Source organism: Hemitrygon akajei, chromosome 7, assembly GCF_048418815.1.
Source record: "Hemitrygon akajei chromosome 7, sHemAka1.3, whole genome shotgun sequence".
NCBI lineage: Eukaryota > Metazoa > Chordata > Chondrichthyes > Myliobatiformes > Dasyatidae > Hemitrygon > Hemitrygon akajei.
Genome location: NC_133130.1, coordinates 38,545,969 through 38,571,220, shown reverse-complemented (window position 1 = coordinate 38,571,220; position 25,252 = coordinate 38,545,969). Strand labels below are relative to the sequence as shown.

The following is a 25,252-nucleotide window of genomic DNA, read 5'->3' as shown; positions in this document are numbered from 1 at the left end:
GGAATTTCTTTACTCAGAGAGTGGTAGCTGTGTGGAACGAGCTTCCAGTAGAAGTGGTAGAAGCAGGTTCGGTATTGTCAGTTAAAGTAAAATTGGATAGGTATATGGACAGGAAAGGAATGGAGGGTTGTGGGCTGGGTGTGGGTCAGTGGGACTAGGTGAGAGTAAGTGTTTGGCATGGACTAGAAGGGCCGAGATGGCCTGTTTCCATGCTGTAATTGTTATATGGTTATATGGTTATAATGGAGGAAGTGACAAAGAACGGAAGGTAATGGAATCTGATAATGAGAGAAAAATGGAGCATGGAATAAAGGAAGGGAGGTGGAGATGAGAGCTAGTGAGAGGAGTGTGTGGCTTATGGAGGAGGTCAAAGATGAGGAAGATGTAGGGAGGATATTTTCAGAGGCTGTGAGTCAAAGCAGGGACAGGGCTTCAGAATTAGATGTTGATTCTTTAGAGCTAAATTGAGGAAAAATTTCTTCATTCAAGGGGAACCTTTGAAATTCTTTACTTTGGAAGGCTTGGAATTGTGTATTTTCAAAAACAGAGCTCAGTAGAGTTCTGGAGATTAAGGCAATCAAAAGGTTTGGGATAGTTCTGGAAAACTAGTTCTAGATGAACTCTTGACCTCACAATCTACCTCATCATGGTCTTCCACCTTATTGACTTCCTGCACTGCACTTTCTTGGTAACCATAACACTCTATTCTGTATTCTGTCATTCCTTTGCCCTCACACTAGCTCAATGCACAGATGATCTATGTGGGTGGTGTACAAAACAAAGTTTTTCTCTGTATCTCAGTACTTGTGATAATAATAAACCAAAATGGTGCTGAGGTAGATTATCAGCCATAATGAATGAAGGGGCAGGCTCTAAGGGTTGGATGCTTATTTCAACACCAATATCTTATGCTCATATGATAATGCAGCCCTCTTATTCTAAAGATGTAGAATTGTATTCATTATTGATGATTAATGTTACATTTAAGTTTAGGGTTTTTTAGAAGAGTCAGTGAATAGAGCTTTAATTATTAATTATTTACTAAGGCATTATAAAGTTCAAAGGAACTTCAAAAACTATAGCTTCCATAATCCCACAGCATGTTTATATCCCTCTGAACAAACTGAATGTTCCACCTGTTTAAGCCAATGTGTACTGGTGAACCCTACAGCCTTTGTCAGAGTCAGAGGGATCAGGTTTCATTAACTCTGCTAATATCCTTGACAACGGACAATACTTTCATTTTACCTTATTGCTAAACAAGATTATCTAACGGTAGGCTGGTGTGGTGAAGCTCTGAGAATTGCAGAGGTGATTGAGAGTATCTTGTGGGCCTAAAGCCAAAAGACCAAGGTTCTTATTGTGCACTCAGGGATACTTTTCTAATCCTCTGCTCAGATTTTAAGAATTATAGCCAGACAAATTCAGTCAATATTTCATTATGCCTTACCCTTTGGCTATAATCACCTACCAGCCGTTCAATTGTGTGACATCAGTTCAGTAAGTACTTCGGAAGCAATCTTTGTTTTTGACACATAAGTCAAAGGTCATTCTCACTAATACACAACAAAAGAATAATTTTCAGGTTGTTAGACTCTCTATTTTTCTATTCTTGTCATGCTTATTGCTGGTATATATATATATATATATATATATATCAGTCCACTACAGTGAATTTGTAATTGAATTGAATTGACTTTATTTCTTACATCCTTCACATACATGAGGAATAAAGATCATTACATTACGTCTCCATCTAAATCTGCAATGTGCAATCATAGTAATTTATATTAATAATTTATTATAATAGCAATTTATAATAAATTAACTCATTGACTTAATAAAGCCAATGTAACATAGAAATACATTCAAATCAGCGTGAGTTAATCAGTCTGATGGCCTTGTGGAAGAAGCTATCCTGGAGCCTGTTGGTCCTGGCTTTTATGCTGTGGTACCGTTTTCCGGATGGTAGCAGCTGGAATAGACCATGATTGGGATGACTCAGGTCCCCAATGATCCTCTGGGCCCTTTTTTCACAGCTGTCTTTGTAAATGTCCTGAATCATGGGAGGTTCACAACTATAAATGCGCTGGGCTGTCCACATCACTCTGCAGAATCCTGCGATTAAGGGAAGTACAGTTCCCATACCAGGCAGTGATGCAGCCAGTCAGGATGCTCTCAATTGTGCCCCTGTAGAAAGTTCTTAGGATTTGGGGGCCCATACCAAACTTCCTCAACTGTCTGAGGTGAAAGAGGCACTGTTGTAATACACAATTAAATAAAAATGGGGAATTAAAATGGTCAGTAACAGGAAGGTCATGGAGTCATAGAAAAGTACAACACAGAAATAGTCGCTTCAGCCCATCTAGTCCATGACAAACCATTTAAGCTGCCTACCTCCATCCACCTGCTCCAGGACCGTAGCCCTCCACACTCTTACCATCTCTTACTTACACACTCTTACTTACCCAAACTTCCTTAAATGTTGAAATGGAACTTGGATGCACCACTTGCACTGGTAGGCCATTCTACACTCTCACAGCCCTCTTTTCACCTTTCCCCTTTAATCCATGACCTCCAGTTGTAGTCCCACCCAATCTCAGTGGAAAAAGCCTGCTTGCATTTACCCTATCTATACCCTCATAATTTTGTGTACCTCTATCAAATGTCCCCTCAATCTTCAATGTTTCAAGTAAAAAAAGTCCTATCAATCTTTCCTTATAATTCAGGTCCTCCACTCTTGAAAATATTGTTGTAAATTTTCTCTGTACTCTTTCAACCTTATGTACATCCTTCCTGTGGGTAGGTGACCAAAACTGAACACAATACTTCAAATTAGGCCTCAACTTCAACATAACATCCTATCTCCTGTACTCAGTACTTCGACATATGAAGGCTAATGTGCCAAAAGCTTTCTTTACGACTCTATCTACCTGTGATATCACTTTCAATGAAGTATGAACCCATACTCCCAGATTCCCAATGTTCTACCGCACTCCTCAGTGCCCTACCATTCACCATGTAAGATTTATGCTTGTTGGTCCTACTAAAGTCCAACAACTCACATTTGTCTGTATTAAATTCCATCTGCCATTTTTCTATCTGGCCCCGATCTCACTACAAGCTCGGATAGTCTTCCTCACTGTCCACTGCACCCACAAGCCTGGTGTCATCCAGAAATTTGCTGACCTAGTTAACCACAGTATCATCTAGATCATTGATATAGATGACAAACAACAACGGACCCAGCACCAATCCTTTCACAACATCTACCACATCCACTGCCTTGCCTTCATCAACTTTCTTGGTAACTTCCTTGAAAAACTCTTTAAGATTGGTTGCACACAACCTACTATGCTGACTGTCCTTAACCAGTCCATGTCTATCCAAATACTCATAGATCCAGTCCCTTAGAATACCTTCCAATAACTTTCCTACAACTGATGGCAGGCTTACCAGACTATAATTTACTTGTTTATTTTTAGAGCTTTTCTTAAACAGCAGAACGACACTGGCTATCCCCCAATCCTCCTGTTCCTCAACTGTCGCTAAGGATGATTTAAATATCTCTGCTAGAGGCCCTGCAATTTCTGCTCTTGCCTCCCACAAGGTCTGAGGGAATCCTAATTTGCCTCGAGACAGCAAGCACCTCCTTCCCTTTAATCTGTATGGTGTCCATGAATTTGATGCTGCTTTGCCTCAATTCTATAGACTCTGCGTCTGCCTCCTGAAATAAATTCAGGTGCAAAAAATCCAGTTAAGATCTCCCCCATCTCTTTTGGCTCCACACATGGAGTAATGTTCTGAATTTCCAGAGGACCAATGAAATTTTTGTATAAAGGATGTGAATTATATTTTTATCCATTATTTTTATCGAAGTCTTAACTGATTAAAGATGCCCAGAAAATGTCATTCAAAGTACCATCCTTTAAAGAAATTAAGGTCACCAGCAATCCAAGGCCCAAATTTGATGTTATATTTATAATATACCACTTATGAATACCTTAGTTATCTATTTCTGATCAGTGCTCATATTCTCATCAGGATTAATAAATAATGAACATAGATGCTCATTGTGCAGATCTACTGCCAGCTTGTGCCAAACAGAATATATTACGCCTACATCAGCTGTGGAAAGTTTTTTCTGCAATAGATTCAAGTCTTTAACCTTATAATTTACATCTTGTACAAGCAAATGCCAGGTTCATTTCACCAAAACTTTGAATAAGTTTACTAGATATATGATAACATAGAAGGAGATGAAAAGAAACAGGACAAAGGTATGGCCAAGCAGTGTTCAATCTAAACGTTTGATTAAACATACTAAAAATGCAGAGGGTTGTTTTGTTCAGGGTCTACATTTACTGTTATTACATTAATTAGTTGAAAGGGTATCTACTGTAAAGTCATACTGGTATCTGACCCATCTGTCACATGATCACATCAATATCTGATATGAAAGCACCATAACATTATGTTGATCATGCATGGATGTTATGTAACACAAGTACTTGATTGACTTGTGTACTGTAGCATTAGACTCATTGTATTGTGCAACTTCCGAATGGCACAGATAGTTGGGCTATTAGCTCACAGCTCAGGTCACACCATCCAGGACATGCTTTTTCTCATCATGACCATTGGGAAGAGGTCCAAGAGCCTGAAAGTGCACACTCAATTTTTTAGTAACAGATTCCTTCCCTACACGATCAGATTCCTGAGCAGTCCTTGAACTCATGAGGACAGACTCACCATTTTGCTCTCTTTTTGCAATATTTATTTATTTTTAATGAATTCTTATTGTAATTTATAGCAATTTTTATGCATTGCACTCTACAGCTGCTACAAGACAACACTTTTCATAACAATAAACCTAATTCTGATTCTGATTCCGGTTAACTGAGCTCAGTCTAAATCTGTCATCAATCTATGTGGAGATTACACATTTTCTCTGTAACCCCGTGTTTCCTCCACATACTTGGGTTTCCTCCCATATTTCAAAGAAGAAATGTGATAGTAGGTTAATTGTCCATTGTAACTTATCAACAGTATGTAAGTGAGTGATATAACATGGATGGAATTAATAGGAAAGTGGGGTGGCTACTGTGGACTTGGTGGAACAAGAGGCCTGCTTCTCTGCTGTACAATTGTTATAATTCTGAATGTGTATTGTAAGATTGTAAGATCATGCTGTCCTTGCAATAGAGAATGTAAGTAGAATACTGAAAAATAACGCAAGTTTTTGTTCTAATCTTGTTCTGCAAGATCACACAGATTTCTAATATAACCAGAGCTGGACACAACATAATGCCTCTCCAATAAATAGCTGGGCTATAAAACTATTTAGGTTTTTTTTCTGTGCACTGCAAAATAACACTGATCACTGGCTTAACCCTGTGATTGTAGGATCACAGGGATATTTTGCAGATATTTGATATGCTGAGTACTGTAAATCACACTACCAGCTGTAATAACTGGGTGGACTGTGAGATCACATTGATATTTGTCAAAACTCAATTGTATTGTATGAAAACATTGGTATCTTATATAATGTTTACAGTAATATCATACTTAAATTTGATATAATTGCTTGTATGATCACACTGTTATTCAATTGTAAATATGTGTCATCTGAGAGATCAGATTGATACTTTCAGTGTTAATTCGAGGATCATATCCAATGCATATAAATTACAGTAAGATTAAACTGGTGATACAATGGAAGAATACTGTACAATTAGAGCTGTAGCTGGGCTGTAAAGTTGATACCAAGTGTACCAGAAGAGCACTCTGATATTTAATTGAGTAAAAATCAAATACAATTTTTGATCATGCTTTAAACATGTGTAATCAACTCTTGCCTAGGCCTAACTCCCTTTGTTAATAGTTGTCATTAACTCTGCTTGTTGATTGCTGTGAATAATTTGTTTTATAGAATCATGAGTTATGTTACAGGGAAACAAGCCCTTCTACCCATGCAGACAAAGATGCCCCATCCTAGAGTAATGCTGTGGTTAAGATTTCTACCGCCAAGCTGTGAGATATTTTATTTTAGCAATTTCTCTAAAAGCAGTGTGTCCTACTGGTAAGAGTGTTTTGGCTTCGGCTAAAGATAAGGAGCCATGTTGTCCAACTCAGGGTGCTGTGTCAGCCAATCAAGATTGTGGGATGTGTGAGAAAGGTCTAGAGAATTGGGTGGGAAGGGATTTCTGAAGGACAGTAGTCTGACTTGGGGTCTTTTGGAAGGAGGTGCAGGAAGAAGAGCAGCAGGGGAGACATCTGGAGGATGCCATCCGAAGGGGAGACCCTATTGCAAGGAGTGTTTCACAAGATAGAGGATTCCAAGAACGGAAGTTCTACCTGTGGTTGGTGATGAGATACACCCAGCTACTACAGAGGTGAGCTCCAAATATTATGTACACATTTAGACTAGTTTAACTGCAATTGGCCCTTTTATCTTTTCTTTCTCTGTTAACCGTTTGATAAAGTTGAAAATTGGCAAACTTCATGCTGTTGTATGGTCTGTCGCTTCTGGGCTACTGATAACTGTGTATGGGCAGTATTTACACAGCGTTTGTTCAAATTGAGGTTCTTTCACTCAGACCATACCCATGCTCCTGTTTGATTGAATGCCAAATAATACCAACCCTAGATGTATATTGCTAATGCAAGGCAGCCTCTTAACGGCTGAGTCAGCAGAGCCAAGTACGAGCCCCGGTGAGAGCGCTACATAAGACAGTCTCATTTACCAGCATTTAGCTCATAAGCTTCTAAAACTTACCAATCCATGTACCTGTACATGTGTTTTTAAAAGTTGTTGATGTACCGACCTCACCCACTTCCTCTGGCAGCTCATTCCACATAGGTACAACCCTTTGTGTAAAAGAACAGCCCCTCAAACTTTTCACTAAATCTTTCCCCTCTCACCTGAGACCATCTTGGATTCCCAACCCTCGGAAAAGGACAGAGTGCATTCATCTATCTACCCCTGCCCCTCTTGATTTTGCACACCTCTGTAATATCGTTTCTCAATCTGCTATGCTCCAAGTTCGACTTTCCCCTGTATCTCAGTGCCTCGGCATCTGGCAACAGCTTTGTAAATGATTTGTGCACTATTTCCAGTTTAATAACATCTTTCCTATAGCAGGCTGACCAAAACTGAACACAAATCCTTTTCACGGTATCGTTTAATGTTTCTTGATTTCGCCCAGACTACCTCAGCCTTTCTTATTCCAGACAACCTCTCAGTTTTTCATTTGCTGAAGTATTTTCATTTTCATTAATATACTTATAGTCCTTGTGGGCTGTCATTTTCAGTGTGAAAAATGTCCCATCATTCCTCTGATTTATACTGATTTCCCACTTTATTTCAGCTCAGGCACCTTGCTCCGCATCCTTCCAGAATTTTACTGACCTATTCTGATGTTCACAGGCTTAATAGGACCTTTTTGACACTTTCAACTTGGATTGCTCAGATTTATATGGACTTAATCCAAGATATCAGGCCTACTACATTGAGGAATTCAGTTCTCCTTTCTCCATTCATTCACATTCTGTGCCTGCCAACTAGCAGATAATTAAAATCTCTGGAAATAATCATTTAATTATTCTTACACATCATCATCATCATCATCGTGAACCATGTTGTAAGGCATGGGCGATCATGGCCTCCATGACCATGATTGTTCTTGGCAAATTTTTCTACAGAAGTGGTTTACAATTGCTTTCTTTTGGACAGTATCTTCACAAGATGGGTGACCTCAGCCATTATCAATACTGTTCAGAGATTGTCTGCCTGGCGTCAGTGGTCCCATAACCAGAACTTGTGATATGCACCAGCTGCTCATACAACCATTCTCCACCTGCTCCCATGGCTTCATGTGACACTGATCTGGGGACTAAGCAAAACCTAAACCTTGCCCAAGGGTGACTTGCAGGCTAACCGAGGAAAGTAGTGCCTGTGGTGGAGACTTACCTCCACTCTGTCTAGGCCTTTCAATATTTGATAGATTTCAATGAGATCTTCCCTCATTCTTCAAAACTCCAGCATGTACAAGCTCAGAGCTCTCAAATATTAACCCTTTCATTCTCATGAATCACCTTTGGACACTCTTCAATGTCAGCACATCTTTTCTTCGAGGTGGGGCCCAAAACTGTTCACAATAGTCCAAGTGCAATCTAATCAATGCCTTATAGGGCCTCAGTATGACATCCTTGCTCTTATATTCTAGTCCTCTCAAAAGGAATGCCAACATTGCATTTGCCTTCTTTACCACTGACTCCAACTGCAAGTTAACCTTTAGGGAATCATGCAAAAGGACTCCCAAGTCCCTTTGCACCTCCAAATTTTGAATTTTCTCCTCATATGGAAAACAGTCAACACCTTTATTTCTTCTGCCAAAGTGCATGAACATACAGTTCCCTACACTATATTGTATCTGCCAGATCTTTGCTCATTCTCCTAATCTGGTAAGCTTTCTGCAAACTCCGTGCTTCCTCAATACTACCTGTCCCTCCACTTACCTTTGTATCATCTGCAAACTTGGCCACAAAGCCATCAATTCTGTCATCCATTGGCATATAACGTAAAAAGAAGTTCTCCCAACACCAACCCCTGTGGAGCATCAGGGATCACCGGCAACCAACCAGAAAAGGTCCTTTTATTCCCACAGTTTCCCTCATGCCAGTCAGCCAGACTTCGATCTGTACTTGTATCTTTACAGTAATACAGTGATTTCTTATCTTGTTATGCAGGCTCATCTGTGGGACCTTGTAAAAGGCCTTCTGAAAATCCAAGTACATAACATCCACTGACCTGATTGACAAAAACAGTTCTTTTTTCAATTTTGCCTGTTATTCCTCAAATAATTCCAACTGATTTGTCTGGCAAAAATTCTCCTTAAGGAAACCGTACTGAGTCTGGCCTATTTCACCATGTGCTCCCAAGTAACCATATAACCATATAACAATTACAGCACGGAAACAGGCCATCTCGGCCCTTCTAGTCCGTGCCGACGCTTACACTCACCTAGTCCCAGTGGCCCGCACTCAGCCCATAACCCTCCATTCCTTTCCTGTCCATATACCTATCCAATTTTACTTTAAATGACAATACCAAACCTGCCTCTACCACTTCTACTGGAAGCTACCCCAAAAAATACCCCAAAATGTTGTCCTTACTAATGGACTCCAGTGTTTCCCAAACACTGAGCCAGGGTAAATGGCCTATAATTTTCTTTCTTGTGCCTCCCTCCCTTCTTCAAGAGTGGAGTGACATTTGCGATTTTGATCATTCCTATTGACTCAACAATCTCTTCAGCTACTTCATTCAGAATCCTGGGGTGTTGTCCATCTGGTCCAGGTGATTTATTTACCCTCAGACTTCTCAGTTTTCCAAGTACCTTCTCCATAGTAATAGTAACTACACTCATTTCTATCCCCTGACACTCTTGACTTTCTGAAAAACTGTTAGTGTTTTCAACAGTGAAGAACGACACATTCTTTGTCCTCCATTACAACCTCTTCAGTATCATTTTCCAATGGTCCGAGATCCACTCTCATCTTTCTGTTACTTTTTATATATCTGAAAAAACTTCTGGTAACTTTTGGGATTCAGCACCAACCCAATTTTGCAAATCCACCTGCGTATTAAAATGCCCATGACTATCGCAATATTGCCCTAAAATGCCTTTTCTATTTCCCAGTATAATTTGTATCTCACATCCAGGCTGATTTTCAGAGGCCTGTATATAACTCCCATCAGCATCTTTTTACCCAGCATCCCACAATGATTATACATCTTCCAATCCTATGTCACCACTTTCTAAGGATATAATTTCATTTTTTTTTCCCCAACAGAGCCACCCCAAACCTTCTGCCTACCTGCCTGTCCTTTTGATACAATGTGTATCCTTGGAGGTCATACCTTCCACGGAAGAGATCACAACGATCCAGAAATCTGAGATCCTGCCCCCTGTGCCAATTCCTCAGCCACACGTTCATCTGCAAAATCATCCTATTCTTACTCTCACTGGCACATGGCGCAGGCAGCAATCCAGGGATTACTAACCTGGAGGTTTCACTTTTCAGTTTTCTACCTATCGTATCTCCCTATATTCTCTTTTCAGGGCCTCCTCCCTTACTTTGTCTTTGAATTCTAACCATATTGACTCTCTGTGTACTCCTTACTTAATTATTTCCCCAGCTGCTGGCTGATTTACAGACTGAGTTGTCTCTTCCCATTGTTGAATCAGAGTCAAAATCAAGAATCACTGGCATATGTCATGAAATTTGCTGTTCTACAGCAGCAGTACATTGCAGTACATAGTAATAAAAGCTATAATTGCTGTGAAGGTCAATCAGCTTCTTAGCAACAAGATCTTGTCAAATCTCAGCAGAGTGCTCCTGTCAGATAAGCTTGTTTGTGTTTTTTTTTAAAAATGATTGACATTTTATTGTAAGGGAAATATTTTTATTCTAGCCAAAGGGAAAAAGATACTAAATAGTGAGATCATAGAATTTCTGTTCCCTGACAGATTGCCCAGACAACCTCATATTTATGGATGGAGCTCTTGAAGTTTCAGGGATTCATCAATCAGGACTTCAACAAGAGAAACAAACAGGAGACAATCTGCAGATGCTGGAAATCCAAGCAGCACACATAAAATGCTGAGGAACTCAGCAGGCCAGGCAGCATCTATGGAAAAAAGTACAGTCGACATTTCGGGCCGAGACCCTTCATCAGAACTTGAGACAAAGGATGAGAAGTCAGAGTAAGAAAGTGGGAGGGAGGGGAGGAAGAAATACAAGTTAGTAGGTGATAGCTGAAACTGGGAGGGGTGGGGTGAAGTAAAGAGCTGGGAAGATGATTGGTGAAAGAGATAAAGGGATGGAAAGGGGGGAATCTGATAGAAGAGGGCAGAAAGTCATGGAAGAGGGAAACTGGAGGAGCAGTTGAGGGAGGTGATGGGCAGGTAAGCAGGTAAGGTGAGAAGGGGAAATGGGAATGGGAAATAGTGAGGGGGAGAGGCCATTACCGGAGGTTTGAGAAATCAGTGTTCATGCCATCAGGTTGGAGGCTACCCAAATGAAATATAAGGTGTTTCCCCTCCAACTAGAGTGTGGACCCATCACAGTGGTAGGGGAGGCCAAGGACTGACATGTCGGAGTGGGAATGAGAAGTGAAATTAAAATGGGTGGCCACTGGGAGATCCTGCTTTTTCTGGCAGACGGAGCTCAGCGGAGCAGTCTCCCAATCTAAGTCAGGTCTCACCAGTGTGCTGGAGCCCAAACCAGGAGCACCGACCGGACATGGTATATGACCCCATCAGACTCCTGAATGATGGTGAGGGGGCAGGTCTAGCACTTCTTCCGCTTGCAAAGTTAAGTGCCAGGAGGGAAATCAGTGGGGAGGGACGAATGGACAAGGGAGTCAAGTAGGGAGCGATCCCTGCAGAAAGCGGAAAGTGGGTGGGGGGAGGGAAAAAATGTGCTTGGTGGTGGGATCCTGTTGGGGATGACGGAAGTTACGGAGAATTATGTGCTGGACATGGAGGCTAGTAGGGTGGTAGGTGAGAACAAGAGGAACACTATCCCTGGGGGAGCGGCGCGTGGATGGGGTGAGGGCACATGTGCACAAAATGGAAGAGATGCAGTTGAGGGCAACATTGATGGTCGAGGAAGGGAAGCACCTTTCTTTGAAGAAGGAGGACATCTCCCTAGTTCTGGAATGAATAGCATCCTGAGAGCAGATGTGTCGGAGGTGGAGGAATTGAGAGAAGGGGATGGCAGTTTTACAAGTAATAGGATGGGAAGAGGTGTAGTCCAAGTAGCTGTGAGAATCAGTGGGTTTATTAAGACATCAGTAGATAAGCTGTCTGCAGAGACAGAGACAGAAAGATTGAGTAAAGGGAGGGAGGTGTCGGAAATTGACCAGGTAAATTTGAGGGCAGGGTGGAAGATGGAGGTAAGGTTAATGAAGTTAATGAGCTCCACGTGGCTGAAGAAAGCAGCATTAATGCAGTCATCAATGTAGTGTAGGAAAAGTTAGGGAGTGCTACCAGTGTAGGCTTGGAACATTGACTGTTCACGTAACCAACAAAAAGGCAGGCATAGGTGTGACCCATGCGAGTAACCATGGCTAATTCTTTTGTTTGAAGAAGTGCTTTCAAATCAGATAAAAAGTGGCCCTGAAAATTCATCACACTTCGAGAGAGAGAGAGAGAGAGAGAGAGAAAAGGAGGGCAAGTTGGGAGAACTGGACACAGTAGGTGACCCTAGCAGATTCACGGGTGAAGTGTTGCCTCACCTGGAAGGACTGTATCAGTATCAGAGAGAGTCTTCTATATTCATCAGTCACGGGTTCGGTCCCTAAGTGGAGGTGAGGGAGGAGGTCGATGGACAGGTGAATGGGAGTTATTTTACTAGAACATGACTGAGTGTGTAATTATTTTAACCCAAGGCTTAAAGCAAGGAAACCTTAAAAAATATATGCAAAAGTGAGAGGCTTGTCTACCATCTCTGCTATTTAAGTACTGTACTTGCAAATTTTTGGGGGGCAAAGAATGACATGGACTTGTTTGGTGAGCCCAATGTACGAATATGACAATAGACAATAGACAGTAGGTGCAGGAGTAGGCCATTCGGCCCTTCTAGCCAGCACCGCCATTCACTGTGATCATGGCTGATCATACACAATCAGTACCCTGTTCCTGCCCTCTCCCCATATCCCTTGACCCCGCTATCTATAAGAGCTCTATCTAACTCTCTCTTGAATGCATCCAGAGACTTGGCCTCCACTGCCTTCTGGGGCAGAGCATTCCACATATCCACCACTCTCTGTGTGAAAAAGTTTTTCCGCATCTCTGTTCTAAATGGCCTACCCCTTATTCCTAAACTGTGGCGTCTAGTTCTGGACTCACCCATCAGCGGGAACATGCTTCCTACCTCCAGCGTGTCCAATCCCTTAATAATCTTATATGTTTCAATCAGATCCCCTCTCATCCTTCTAAATTCCAGTGTATACAAGCCCAGTCGCTCCAATCTTTCAACATATGACAGTCCTGCCATTCCGGGAATTAACCTTGTGAACCTACGCTACACTCCCTCAATAGCAAGAATATCCTTCCTCAAATTTGGAGACCAAAACTGCACACAATATTCCAGGTGGGGTCTCACCAGGGCCCTGTACAGCTGCAGAAGGACCTCTTTACTCCTATACACAATTCCTTCCTTTTCTGCTAATAGCAATGATATTCCTTTCAATGGTCCACACCTGCTGTAGAATTTCCTTCTGTTCCTCAGGGAAATCTCCTGGACCTGATGGGTTCCCTGTAGAATTTTATAAATCATTCTCCTCACTTCTTTCTCCTCAGTTACTTTCAGTATTATCTGACTCGTTTAATTATGGCAAATTGCCACCCTCTTTCAATGAGGCATCTATTATTCTTCTATTAAAAAAGGGCAAAGACCCAACAGAGTGCTCCTCGTATAGGCCGATTTCTTTGCTCAATGTTGATGTAAAGATCTTAGCTAAAGTTTTGGCTCATAGATTAGAAACCGTTATTCCCTCCATTATCTCTGATGACCAATCAGGTTTTATTAAAAACCATCTCCCTTTTTTTAACATTCAGCGTTTATTCAATATCTTATACTCACCTCCAACTGGGATTCCTGAATGTGTTATTTCCCTCAATGCGGAGAAAGCATTTGATCGTATAGAGTGGAACTACCTTTTTGCAGTCTTAGAAAAATTTGACCTCGGTCAAAGTTTCATCTCTTGGATCAAATTGCTGTACCTGTGTCCTACTGCTTCTGTTTTAACTAATTTTCAGAAATCCCAGGTATTTAATCTCAAACGTGGCACCCATCAGGGATGCCCCTTAAGTCCCTTTCTCTTTGATTTGGCTATAGAACCTCTGGCGATAGCATTTCGAAAATGTCCTGAACTGACCGGGATTTGGAGAGGGGGTGTTGAGCATAAAGTTTCTCTTTATGCTAATGACTTATTACTCTTTCTCTCAAATCCGTCTACATCCTTACCTCTAATGTTTTCACTTCTTGACCAGTTTAGCCAGATCTCTGGCTATAAACTTAATTTACATAAGAGTGAACTTTTCCCAATTAATAAAGAAGCACAAGAACTAACATTTCGTGATCTCCCTTTTAAAGTAGTCCATAATCAATTTACTTATCTTGGAATTACAGTCACAAGGAAGTTTAAAGATCTCTTTCGTGAAAACTTTGCCAATCTTTCATATACTATAAAACAGAGTCTGGTACAATGGTCACCTCTATCTATGTCTTTGATAGGTCATATTAATGTTGTTAAAATGTATGTTCTCCCCAAATTTTTATACTTATTTCAATCTATCCCAATTTTTATTCCTAAATCTTTTTCTGATTCCTTAGACTCTATTATCTTGTCATATCTGTGGAAGAATAAGCGCTCTAGAATTAATAAAATCCATCTCCAAAAATCTAAAAAAGAGGGTGGCATGGCTTTACCTAACTTTCGTTTATATTATTGGGCAGCTAATATACGTTGTGCTACCTTTTGGTCTTTCTTCCACGGCCAACCCGAGTGCCCTAATTGGGTGGCAATGGAGTTGAGTTCCACTAAAGAATTATCTATCTCTGCACTTCTTGGCTCTGCACTCCCTAGTAGTCTGTCCAGATTAATAGCTAATCCTCTTGTTAGACACACTTTGCGTATATGGGCTCAGTTTAGGAAATGCTATGGTTTCCATGGTTTTTCCGTTTCCAGCCCTGTCGCACATAATCACCTTTTTCTACCTACTACGTACGATTCAGCATTCCATGTTTGGTATAGGAAGGGCATTAGACATTTTGAAGATCTTTTCATTGATAATCGCTTCGCTTCTTTTCAGCAGCTCTCTGTTAAGTTCAATCTGCCCAATGCTCATTTTTTTAGATATCTCCAAATTAGACACTTTATTGCTCCTTTAATTCCTAACTTTCCTGACATGCCTGCGAAAAATGCTATGGACTTATTTCTTTCCATTAATCCACTAGGTAAAGGTTTAATATCAATTATTCGAGATAAATTAGCAGCCTTACAACGGGCCCCTGTGGATAAAATTAAAATGGCCTGGGAGCAGGATTTAAATACCTCCTTATCCAATGAGAGCTGGGACCTCTCAACCTCTCTTTGTGTTCGCCATTGCCTTTTACAGTTTAAGATTGTTCATAGAGCCCATATGTCTAAATCTAAACTATCTCGATTCTACCCTAACATTAGTCCGCTCTGTGATAAATGCAAGAGGGGTGTGGCCTCTCTCATCCATATGTATTGGTTCTGTCCTAGCTTGGAGAAATTTTGGAAAGATGTCTTCACTACGTTATCATGTATTCTGAATCAGCACCTAGAACCAAACCCCTTAATTGCTTTGTTCGGTTTCTGGGGCGAGACAGATTTACGTCTGAGTCCGACCAAATGCCGAATATTATCCTTTGCCTCTCTCCTGGCTAGACGCTTGATCCTCCTTAGATGGAGAGATGTTGCCCCGCCCACTCATGCTCAATGGCTTAACGACATCATGGCTTGCTTGGACCTCGAAAAAATTCATTATTCAGTTCTTAATTCGGATCTAAAGTTCCATAAGGTCTGGGGACCTTTTATCGAGTACTTTCATAACCTTCCTCTTGACTAGGGTTTGTTTTTTTTTCTTTTTGGTCCCTTGCTTTCAGCTCCCTTTTTTTTTCTGGTAGTAGGCATTATTATCCTCTGTTGCTAAATGTATTCACAGTCTGGGAGTTTGATTGTCCTGATTTATACTCTCTATATTGTGTTGTGGTTGGTCTGGAGTTGTTGTTGTTTTTTCTTGTGTTGTGGGGCTTGGGGAGGATACTAAGTTTACTTGTCTTCAATTTAGGTGCTTTTTTGTTAAATTCTCTTCCTCTGTAGCATATTGTCATTGTATGCTTAATTTTGCACTGTATTAATGTTCCTCATTGGGATTTGGGGTTTTAATTTGTAAAATGTATAGAAAAACTAATAAAAAAATATTTTAAAAAAAAGAATTTCCTTGTGTTTAATTGTGGACATACTGGAAATCCACTTCCATCTGCAACAGGCAGATAGGCTTCAGCAGGAATTCTGTTGCAGGCACCGAAGCTGCTGTCATCTCCTGGTCTGAATGCGGCTCATGCCTGCCACCTAGAGCATGAACTATGCAATGGCGACACAAGAGACTGCAGTTACTGGAATCTGAAGAGAAACAAATTTTCTGCTGGGCGAACTCAGAGTGTTCAGGCCATCTGAGGTGGGGACAGTGTGGGGGGGGTGGTCGACATTAGTCCAACAGGTTGTTTGTTGCAGCAAGATTGCCCTGCTGTAAAACCATAAGGATCAGATTCCGGTTTATTATAAGACAAAGGAGCAGAATTAGGCCATTCAATCGATTGTGTCTACATTCCATCATGGCTGATTTATTACTCCTCCTAAACCCATTCTCCTGCCTTTTACCTGTAAGCTTTGATAACCTCACTAATCAATAACCTATCAACCTCTGCTTTAAATATACACAATGACTTGGCCTCCACAGCCATCTGTGGCAATGAATTTCACAGATTCATCACCCTCTGGCTAAAGAAATTCCTCCTCATCTCTGTTCTAAATGGATGTGTCCCTCTATTCTGTGGCTATACTCTCTGGTGTGAGACTCCCGCACTATAGGAACCATCCTCTCTACATCCACACCATCTTGGCTTGTCAATATTTGATAGATTTCAATGAGGTCCCCTCTCATTCTTCTTGTCTCCAGTGACTACAGGCCCAGAGACATCAAACACTCCTCATATCTAAACCCTTTTTTCATCGAATCATTCTTGTGAGCCTCCTGTGGACCCACTCCAATACCAGCAGATCTTTCTTAGATAAGGGGTCCAAAACTGCTCAAATACTCCATGTAGTCTGACTGTTGCCTTATAAAGCCTCAGCATTACATCCTTACTTTTATTTTCTAGTCCTATTGAAATGAATGCTAACATTGGATTTGCCTTCCTTACCATCAGTCATCCTCCAAGTTAACCTTTAGGGAATCCTGCACAAGTTTCCAAGTCTAATTGCACCTCTGATTTTTTAATTGTCTCCCTGTTTAGAAAAATCCTCTATGCCTTTATTCTTCTACCAAAGTGCATGACCAGGGAAGCCTGCCCTTTATTCTCCCATTCTCCCAATATGTTGTTCTCCTCTGCAGGGTTTGATGCCATTGTTGCAGTTTTTTTCTGCGGGGGAGGGATGGGGGATTTTGGGGTCTGTGAGTTCTGTTTCTTGCAGAAACAGGGAGTATGGCAGCTGATGCCACCTAGAGCATGAACTATGAGTTCTTTCATCAGCTCCCATGATCTTCCTGTATTTCATGGCTATCTGGAAAAGACAAGTATCAGACTTGTATTGTACATGCATTCTTTCACAATAAAATGAACCTTTGAACCTTTATCTAAGTCATTCTGCAGACTCTCTGCTTCTTCAAAACTACTTGTCCCTCTACCTATCTTCATTTCATCCACAAACTTGGCCACAAAGCCAACAATTCCATCATCCAAATCATTGACATGTATCATGAAAAGAAGTGGTCCCAAAACTGACCCCTGTGGAACACCACTATAGTCAGCAGCAGCCAGCCAGAAAAGGTCCCCTTTATTCCCACTCTTTGCTTCTTGTCCATTCTAGTATCACCCTCCAATACCATGAGCTCTTATGTGTGGCACCTTTTTCAAAATTCAAGTATGCAACATCCACCAATTCTCATTTGTCTATCCAACTTCTTATTTTCTCAAAGAATCCCAATGGATTTGTCAGGCAAGCATTCCTCTTAAGGAAACATTGCTGACTGTGGATTATTTTATCATGTGCCTCCACGTACCCCGAAGCCTCAGTCTTAAATATCGACTCCTCCATTTAGAATACACGTTCATCTTTAGCATATATCTATCCTACGACTTCCAAATTGCCCACGGAAACTCCAGCCATTGCTGATCTGCTGTCATCCCTGCTAGTATCCCCTTCCAATCAACTTTGGGCAGCTCCTCTCTCATGGCTCTGTAATTTGCTTTGTTACGTACCCCGTAACTGGGTCACTTACCAGCAAAGATAGAGAGGTCCGTGGAAGTCTGATGGTACTATTTTTAACAGTATTTATTGATAAAATACACAAAAATAATATCAATGCAAACATACAGATAATATACGTCGTCAATACTAAATCTAAAAGCGCGGGTATAATAATAATCAATAAGAAATAGCTCTATCGTTGTCTAGGGGATAATGTATTGTCCGATGGAAATATAAAAGTCACTTTAGTTCATTCAAGCTGTAGGCTGCAGCCTTTGGTTGGAGTCAAGAGAGAGAGTTAAACTTGCCTATTCCTTTTATGAGGTCAATCCTTCGAGAGCCGGTGGGGGCTGAATTTTCCTTTGTTGTTAGCTAAAACCGTTCTTCCGTGGCAAGACCCACCAATTCCGAGGCAAGTGGAAAAGGACGCACGTGGGCTGTTTCCACCGGCTTTCGCTATTACGCTGTTACAGGAGTTCTAGCGTTTCTTCTGGTGCGTCTGAGGGGCTGTTCCCACAGACCCTCTTTTATCCTGACTCACAGGGTCTCAGATGTCAATCAGGTTGGGATGATGCAATCCCTCCACCAACCCCCCCTCGGTTCATTGCCTGGGGGGGGGGGGGCTTCGATGAATCGTACAGCATTCAATACACAATTCCGTCTCCAAAAGACAATGACCTGTTCCGTGGCTTTGTATCTCGGAGGCCCAGGAAACATTCTAAACATTGAGGAATCTGTGTGTCTCTCTCTCATTTCCTGGGTCTCCTGACTCGAATCAATAGCAATCCTGCGATTCTCAAAAAGGAGGGGGCCACAGGCGTAACACCCCCTTTCTTCAACGCGTTTTTACCATCGGTAAAAATGAAGTAATACAGAGTCTTACAGGATTTTAGAATCTAACACAATACAAAAGCTTTTCTTTTCACTACAGAGTAATACAGTTATACATTCAATTCGGCATCTGAATGGGTAACGATTACATTGTCACTTCCTTTTATATCTTAACATCTTGTACCTTACTAAAGTCTTGTAGCATCAGACTCCAATTTAGTAACCACCTTTTTTTTTATTTCTTTCCTTCAGCAAACAAAACTAAAGAGTTGTGATCTTAAGCTTACGTGTATACTACAAAAGTTCATGCAAATACTAATCTTCATGTTACTTTCAAACTTAACAGGCAAGCTTCCATGGGGGTTGTCTTTATTATTCACATGCTTTGTCGAAATCCCTTAAAACCAGCTTCTGCTATTTAAAAATGGCGTCCCCATTAACCCTCGCCTCTTTTCCGGTTAGTTCCAATGTGGGAAGCTGGCGCACCCTGGTGAAACAGGCTTTCGTCCGTTCCTTCCATAGGAGTGATGTTATCAACAATGTGTTCCAAACTTAGACCATTTCCCGAATTTCCACCCAATTCTCTAATTTTACTTAAGTTGCTAGTTTTCTCTTCAGGACCCCTGAGGCTATTGGGTCTCGATACCAGCGATCCCTCTTTGTTCAAACAGCATTTCGAATTCTGCGGTTTCACACCACACTCTGGAATAACAATAGCGTGTGGGGCCCCTTTACCTTCCAACTCAACCTGTAATTGATCCACAGGTGCCGCGGTACCAAGCCTTTGTCCCTGTAGCCTGGTGGCTGCTTCTAATATCAATACAGACTTTAAATTTTCTTCATTCGATTTGGAAACCGCACTTTTCCCTTTTCCTGCAATAATAATGATCACTTCACCACCCGCTATCTCCTCGCGAACCTTTAACACCTCTTCGAGCACAAACACCTGGGAACTCTCACTTCCCACTATTACCGAGGTTAACCCTTTCTTCACTGAACCAAGTCTATCTGACCCACAAGGACTGCATTCCTTTTCGACTGAATCAAATACCTCAGACTTTTTCTGAGCTCCATTACTAGGTTCAGTACCACGTGCATCCACACCTTGGACACACTCAAACGGGACATTTGCCTCGTCCAGGCTTTCAATACCCGTACCCGGTCCAAATTCTAAATTCCCCTGATTCTCCCAGCTACTCTCTGGGCAACTCCCTTCCGGAGTAAACTCAACCCCGCGGGCTGAAACAACCTCATCTGCCAACCCAGCAGACTTCTTCAAGGTAAGGGATTCCTTTTCATCTAGGACTGCCCTCATTTCATTATCGGGAACACCTTTAGAACTTTCCACTTCTTCTAACAGTTCTGCCAAGCCAGACAGATCATCCATGTCCAACCCTGGGCCTTTTAACAGCTTTACCTGTTTCTCATCTTCATTTCGTGCCTCTAGCACTTCATTCCTCGCTAAGGGCAGGTCTATCTCCTCTCCCTTACTCTCTTTCACTTTACTACTCTCTGTTTTACCACCCTCCAAACCCTCATGGTACAGGGTCGGTAAAAACGTCTCGGCCAAATCGATACTGGCCAGATTTAAACTGCTCTCTGTCTCAGCTGCCTTTCTCGACATGCTGTGAGTGATTGCACATGCGGGATAGATCTTGGAATCTAGGGGCGGGGCCTCCACCGGCTGTCTCGTCAGCTTCATTGCTGACCAAACCTTACCACTGGCTAAATCATTACCCAGAAGGACATCCGTGTCAGTTCTCGGGAATTCTGATCGCACCCCCATTTCAACTGGTCCAGATACCAGCTCACAATTCATAATGATCCTATGCAAGGGCACCGTTTCTGTCCCTTTGCCTATTCCTTTCACAGCTACCATTCCCGTCTTGCAACCAAAATCTAGTACCTTACTGCTAATCAATGACAGTTCAGCTCCCATGTCTCTCCAGATCCGTACTGGAACTGGTGTACCTCCCTCCCTCACAGACACGGTTCTATTTGACATACAAGTCTCAGACCCTTCTCGTACTCTGTCTACCCAGGGATTTCTTGTCGATTTACTGATTTAGGGACCGCTGCTTTCCCTTTTCGTGTCTCCTTCCTCGGAGCAAAGCACCTAGATGCAATATGTCCCCCCTTTCCACAATTAAAACAGGTCAAGCCCGGAAATCTCTGGCCGTCTTGCCTCTCCTCCCCAATCTTACCACTAGCTCCCGGCGGGACCTCTGCCTCAGCCGGCGGGCTTTCTCTATCGTTCCCACGGTCTCTCTGGGAACTTTTATTCGAGGAAAACTTTGTCTTGTGGGTTAGGGCATATTCATCTGCGAACCTAGCAAATTCGGAGATGGACTTATTCGGCTTCTCATTCAAATACGTCCGGATATCCTCCGAAACACCACTTTTAAATTCCTCAATCAGAATTAACTCCCTGAGACGCCAAGAATCCTCTTCCACTATCTCTGCTGTGCAAGAGCACACCCTTCTCATAGGCAAACTCGGTATACGTCTGATTCCACCCTTTCTTTAAATTTCTGAACTTTTGTCTATACGCTTCAGGTACTAATTCGTAACTCCGGAGAATGGCCACTTTTACTTTGTCATAACTCTCCGCCTCTTCCTCCTCCATGGACAACGCCGCATATGCTCGTTGTGCCTTCCCTTTTAACACACTTTGTAACAGCGCCACCCACTGCTCTTTGGGCCATTTCTGATTCACTGCCACCTTCTCAAAAAGCAAGAAATAACTATCAACATCCATCTCCTCAAACGGAGGTACTAACCTCAACTCCCAACTAACATTAAACCGCTCCTCTCGGTCTGACCCCTGAACTCGTTGCTCTGCCTTAACTTCTCCATCTCCAAGTCATGTTTCCTCTGTTTCTCTGCCTCCCTCTCCTTCCCGGCTCTTTCCTTTTCTTTCTCGGCTGCTTCCAGCTGCTTTAACTTAATTGCATGTTCCAACCTTAATTTCTCCAACTCTAACTGAGCCGTCCCACTAGCTGGTACCTTTTCAGGGATATTTTCCAATACCTCAGCTGCAAACACATTCTTCCCAATATAATACTGAGTTATTGCCCTTCGCACCTCCTGCTTTTTCATTGACAACCTCACCTCTGCGAGGTTTAACCCCTTCGCCAAATTTATCAAGTCTGATTTGGTGGCCGCCTCTAGCGCCTCCAGAGTCGGGTTTTCTATAAATTCACCCACGTCCATCTTTGCTGTTTTCCCGTCTGGCTACCCGCGTAACCAGATCCAAGTTTGGACTTACAAGCCCGATTCACTGGCCTCCCAATTTGGTGTTAAATCCTGAGACGAGAACCCCAATTGTTACGTACCCCTTAACTGGGTCACTTACCAGCAAAGATAGAGAGGTCCATTGAAGTCTGATGGTACTATTTTTAACAGTATTTATTGATAAAATACACAAAAATAATATCAATGCAAACATACAGATAATATACGTCATCAATACTAAATCTAAAAGCGCGGGTATAATAATAATCAATAAGAAATAGCTCTATCATTGTCTAGGGGATAATGTATTGTCCGATGGAAATATAAAAGTCACTTTAGTTCATTCAAGCTGTAGGCTGCAGCCTTTGGTTGGAGTCAAGAGAGAGAGTTAAACTTGCCCATTCCTTTTATGAGGTCAATCCTTCGAGAGTCGGTGGGGGCTGAATTTTCTTTCGTTGTTAGCTAAAACCGTTCTTCCGTGGCAAGACCCACCAATTCCGAGGCAAATGGAAAAGGACGCTCGTGGGCTGTTTCCACCAGCTTTCGCTAGTACGCTGTTACAGGAGTTCTAGCGTTTCTTCTGGTGCGTCTGAGGGGCTGTTCCCACAGACCCTCTTTTATCCTGACTCACAGGGTCTCAGATGTCAATCAGGTTGGGATGATGCAATCCCTCCACCAACCCCCCTCGGTTCATTGCCTGGGGGGGCTTCGATGAATCGTACAGCATTCAATACACAATTCCGTCTCCAAAAGACAATGACCTGTTCCGTGGCTTTGTATCTCGGAGGCCCAGGAAACATTCCAAACATTGAGGAATCTGTGTGTCTCTCTCATTTCCTGGGTCTCCTGACTCAAATCAATAGTGATCCTGCGATTCTCAAAAGGAGGGGGCCACAGGCATAACAGCTTTATCCCACTGTAATACTGATAGATCTGACTTGATCATCTCTCTCTCAAACTGCAGAGTGAATTCTACCATATTATGATCACTGCATCCTAAGAATTCCTTTGTCTTATGCTCTCTACAGATAATACCTTTCCCAGAAGAGATCCCAATTATCCAGCAATCTGAACCCCTGCCTGCTGCACCAATTACTCAGCCACGCATTCATCTGCCAAGTCACTCTATTCTTATCCTCACTGGCATGTGGCACAGGCAGAAATCCAGAGATTACCACCATGGAGGTCCTGCTTTTCAACATTCTACCTAATTCTCTTTATTCTCTCTTCAGCACCTCCACCCTTTTCCTAACTGTAGCATTGGTACCAATAGGCACCATGATTTCTGGCTGCTGACTCTCCCTGCTTAGAATGCAATGGACCTCATCCAGGACATCCCTGACCCTGGCACCTGGGAGGCAACGTACCATCCAGACATCACTTTTACAGCCAGAGAATCTCCTGTCTGCTCCTCTAACTATGGAATCCCCTATCACTACTGCACTCCTCTTTGCCCCCTCCTTGACAGACATCACAGACATGTGCCCACAGCACAGTGCAAAACATAAAAACTCCTATGTTACAATAAATAAATACATCAGTAAAGAAATAATACAGAAGGAGAATAGTGACATAGTGTTCATGGGTTTATGAACCATTCAGATATCTGATGGCAGGGGCAAAAAGCTCTTTCTAAATCAGTGAGTGTCTTCTTCAGGCTCCTTTGCCTCCTTCCCAAAGATGGTGAGGGTCCTTAATGATGGATGCCACTAGCTCTCTCTTCCCCCATCAGCCAACACAATAATAGTGCAGCCATTAAAATGGTCCTAAACTTTCCTCTGTGAAGCCAAGTTGTATGCTTCTTAGAACAATGCATTTTACACTCCCCAGTCAAGTACACCACTGGGCAATCATTCTGGATAAGGTCATCTGACATAGCAGCCCAAATGACTTGCTGGTGAAGGACTTCTGAACTCCAGCACCATAGGTGGCACAGCTCAACTCTTTTCTATTAGGGCTTTGATCTCTTTTGAATGATTTTATGATATTAAAATGTTAATAAGATACTCCTGTCACAGTTGCTTCCCTGGTAAAGCTTATGGTTTCATTAGCTCTGTTAGCATCCCTAAGAATGGATGGAAACTTCAAAAGGAAGAGTATTTGTTAACATATGTTATTTCCGAAGTATAATCAGCAAAAATAGAAGCAATTTACATAAAGTCTGCAGCAATTTATCTGAGCTGACTGCCATTAAAGCCAAATACTGGGTCGTTAATACTATTCATCACTTGATTTCAAGTACAAATCTCAGTGGCAATTTGTGTTCAGAAACTGGCTATTTTCATTTTTATCACCATCTCTTTCAGGAGAGAAATAACTGGAATGGATTCCAATTGGACATATGGGATGAAGGAGTGACTCTGCTGCCCTGACACATTCTGACTTCCAAAGAATCCAAAGAAGATCATGCACTGCATGCAATAAATGCACATCCAGCACCCAGAATAGCAGGGTCTAATACTTACAACCTCTCTGTCGACAAAGAGCTCAGACAAATATTATACTCCTCCAAAAAATGTCCTTAAATATCCAATCAATCATACAATGTTCAATTAATCTTTTACATGGTGAACGTGTTGGACTCCAAGTCTTTTGATTTACTTAGCCCTTGAGAGCTCTTTTATTTACAAGCACAAAGAAACTTGGAATGCCCTCTGCAAAGTAAGGAGGATTTGTCACAAATGAATTGAGACAGTCCCAGTACAATAACTAGTAATTGAAAGATTGGGCTTGTATACACTGGAATTTAGAAGGATGAGAGGGGATCTGATTGAAACATATAAGATTATTAAGTGAGTGGACACACTGGAGGCAGGAAGCATGTTCCCGCTGATGGGTGAGTCCAAAACTAGAGGCCACAGTTTAAGAATAAGGGGTAGGCCATTTAGAACTGAGATGCGGGAAAACTTTTTCACCCAGAGAGTGGTGGATATGTGGAATGCTCTGCCCCAGAAGGCAGTGGAGGCCAAGTCTCTGGATGCATTCAAGAGACAGTTAGATAGAGCTCTTATAGGTAGCGGGGTCAAGGGATATGGGGGGAGGGCAGGAACAGGGTACTGATTGTGTATGATCAGCCATGATCACAGTGAATGGTGGTGCTGGCTAGAAGGG

At 42.0% G+C, this 25,252-nt stretch overlaps 1 long non-coding RNA gene across 2 annotated transcripts in view; it reads left to right on the top strand.

Moving 5' to 3' along the window:
- Nucleotides 1–24,611, top strand: part of LOC140730367 (uncharacterized) — a 53,615-nt gene extending 29,004 nt beyond the window's left edge. The window contains exons 2-3 of one of the 2 annotated variants that reach the window (XR_012099573.1): nt 6,247–6,398; nt 24,448–24,611. This is a non-coding gene — a long non-coding RNA (uncharacterized lncRNA). Of the gene's footprint in view, nt 1–6,246; nt 6,399–10,535; nt 10,762–24,447 lie in introns of those variants that run through there. The other variant, XR_012099572.1, reaches the window with a different exon arrangement.
- Nucleotides 24,612–25,252: the final 641 nt, after the last annotated feature.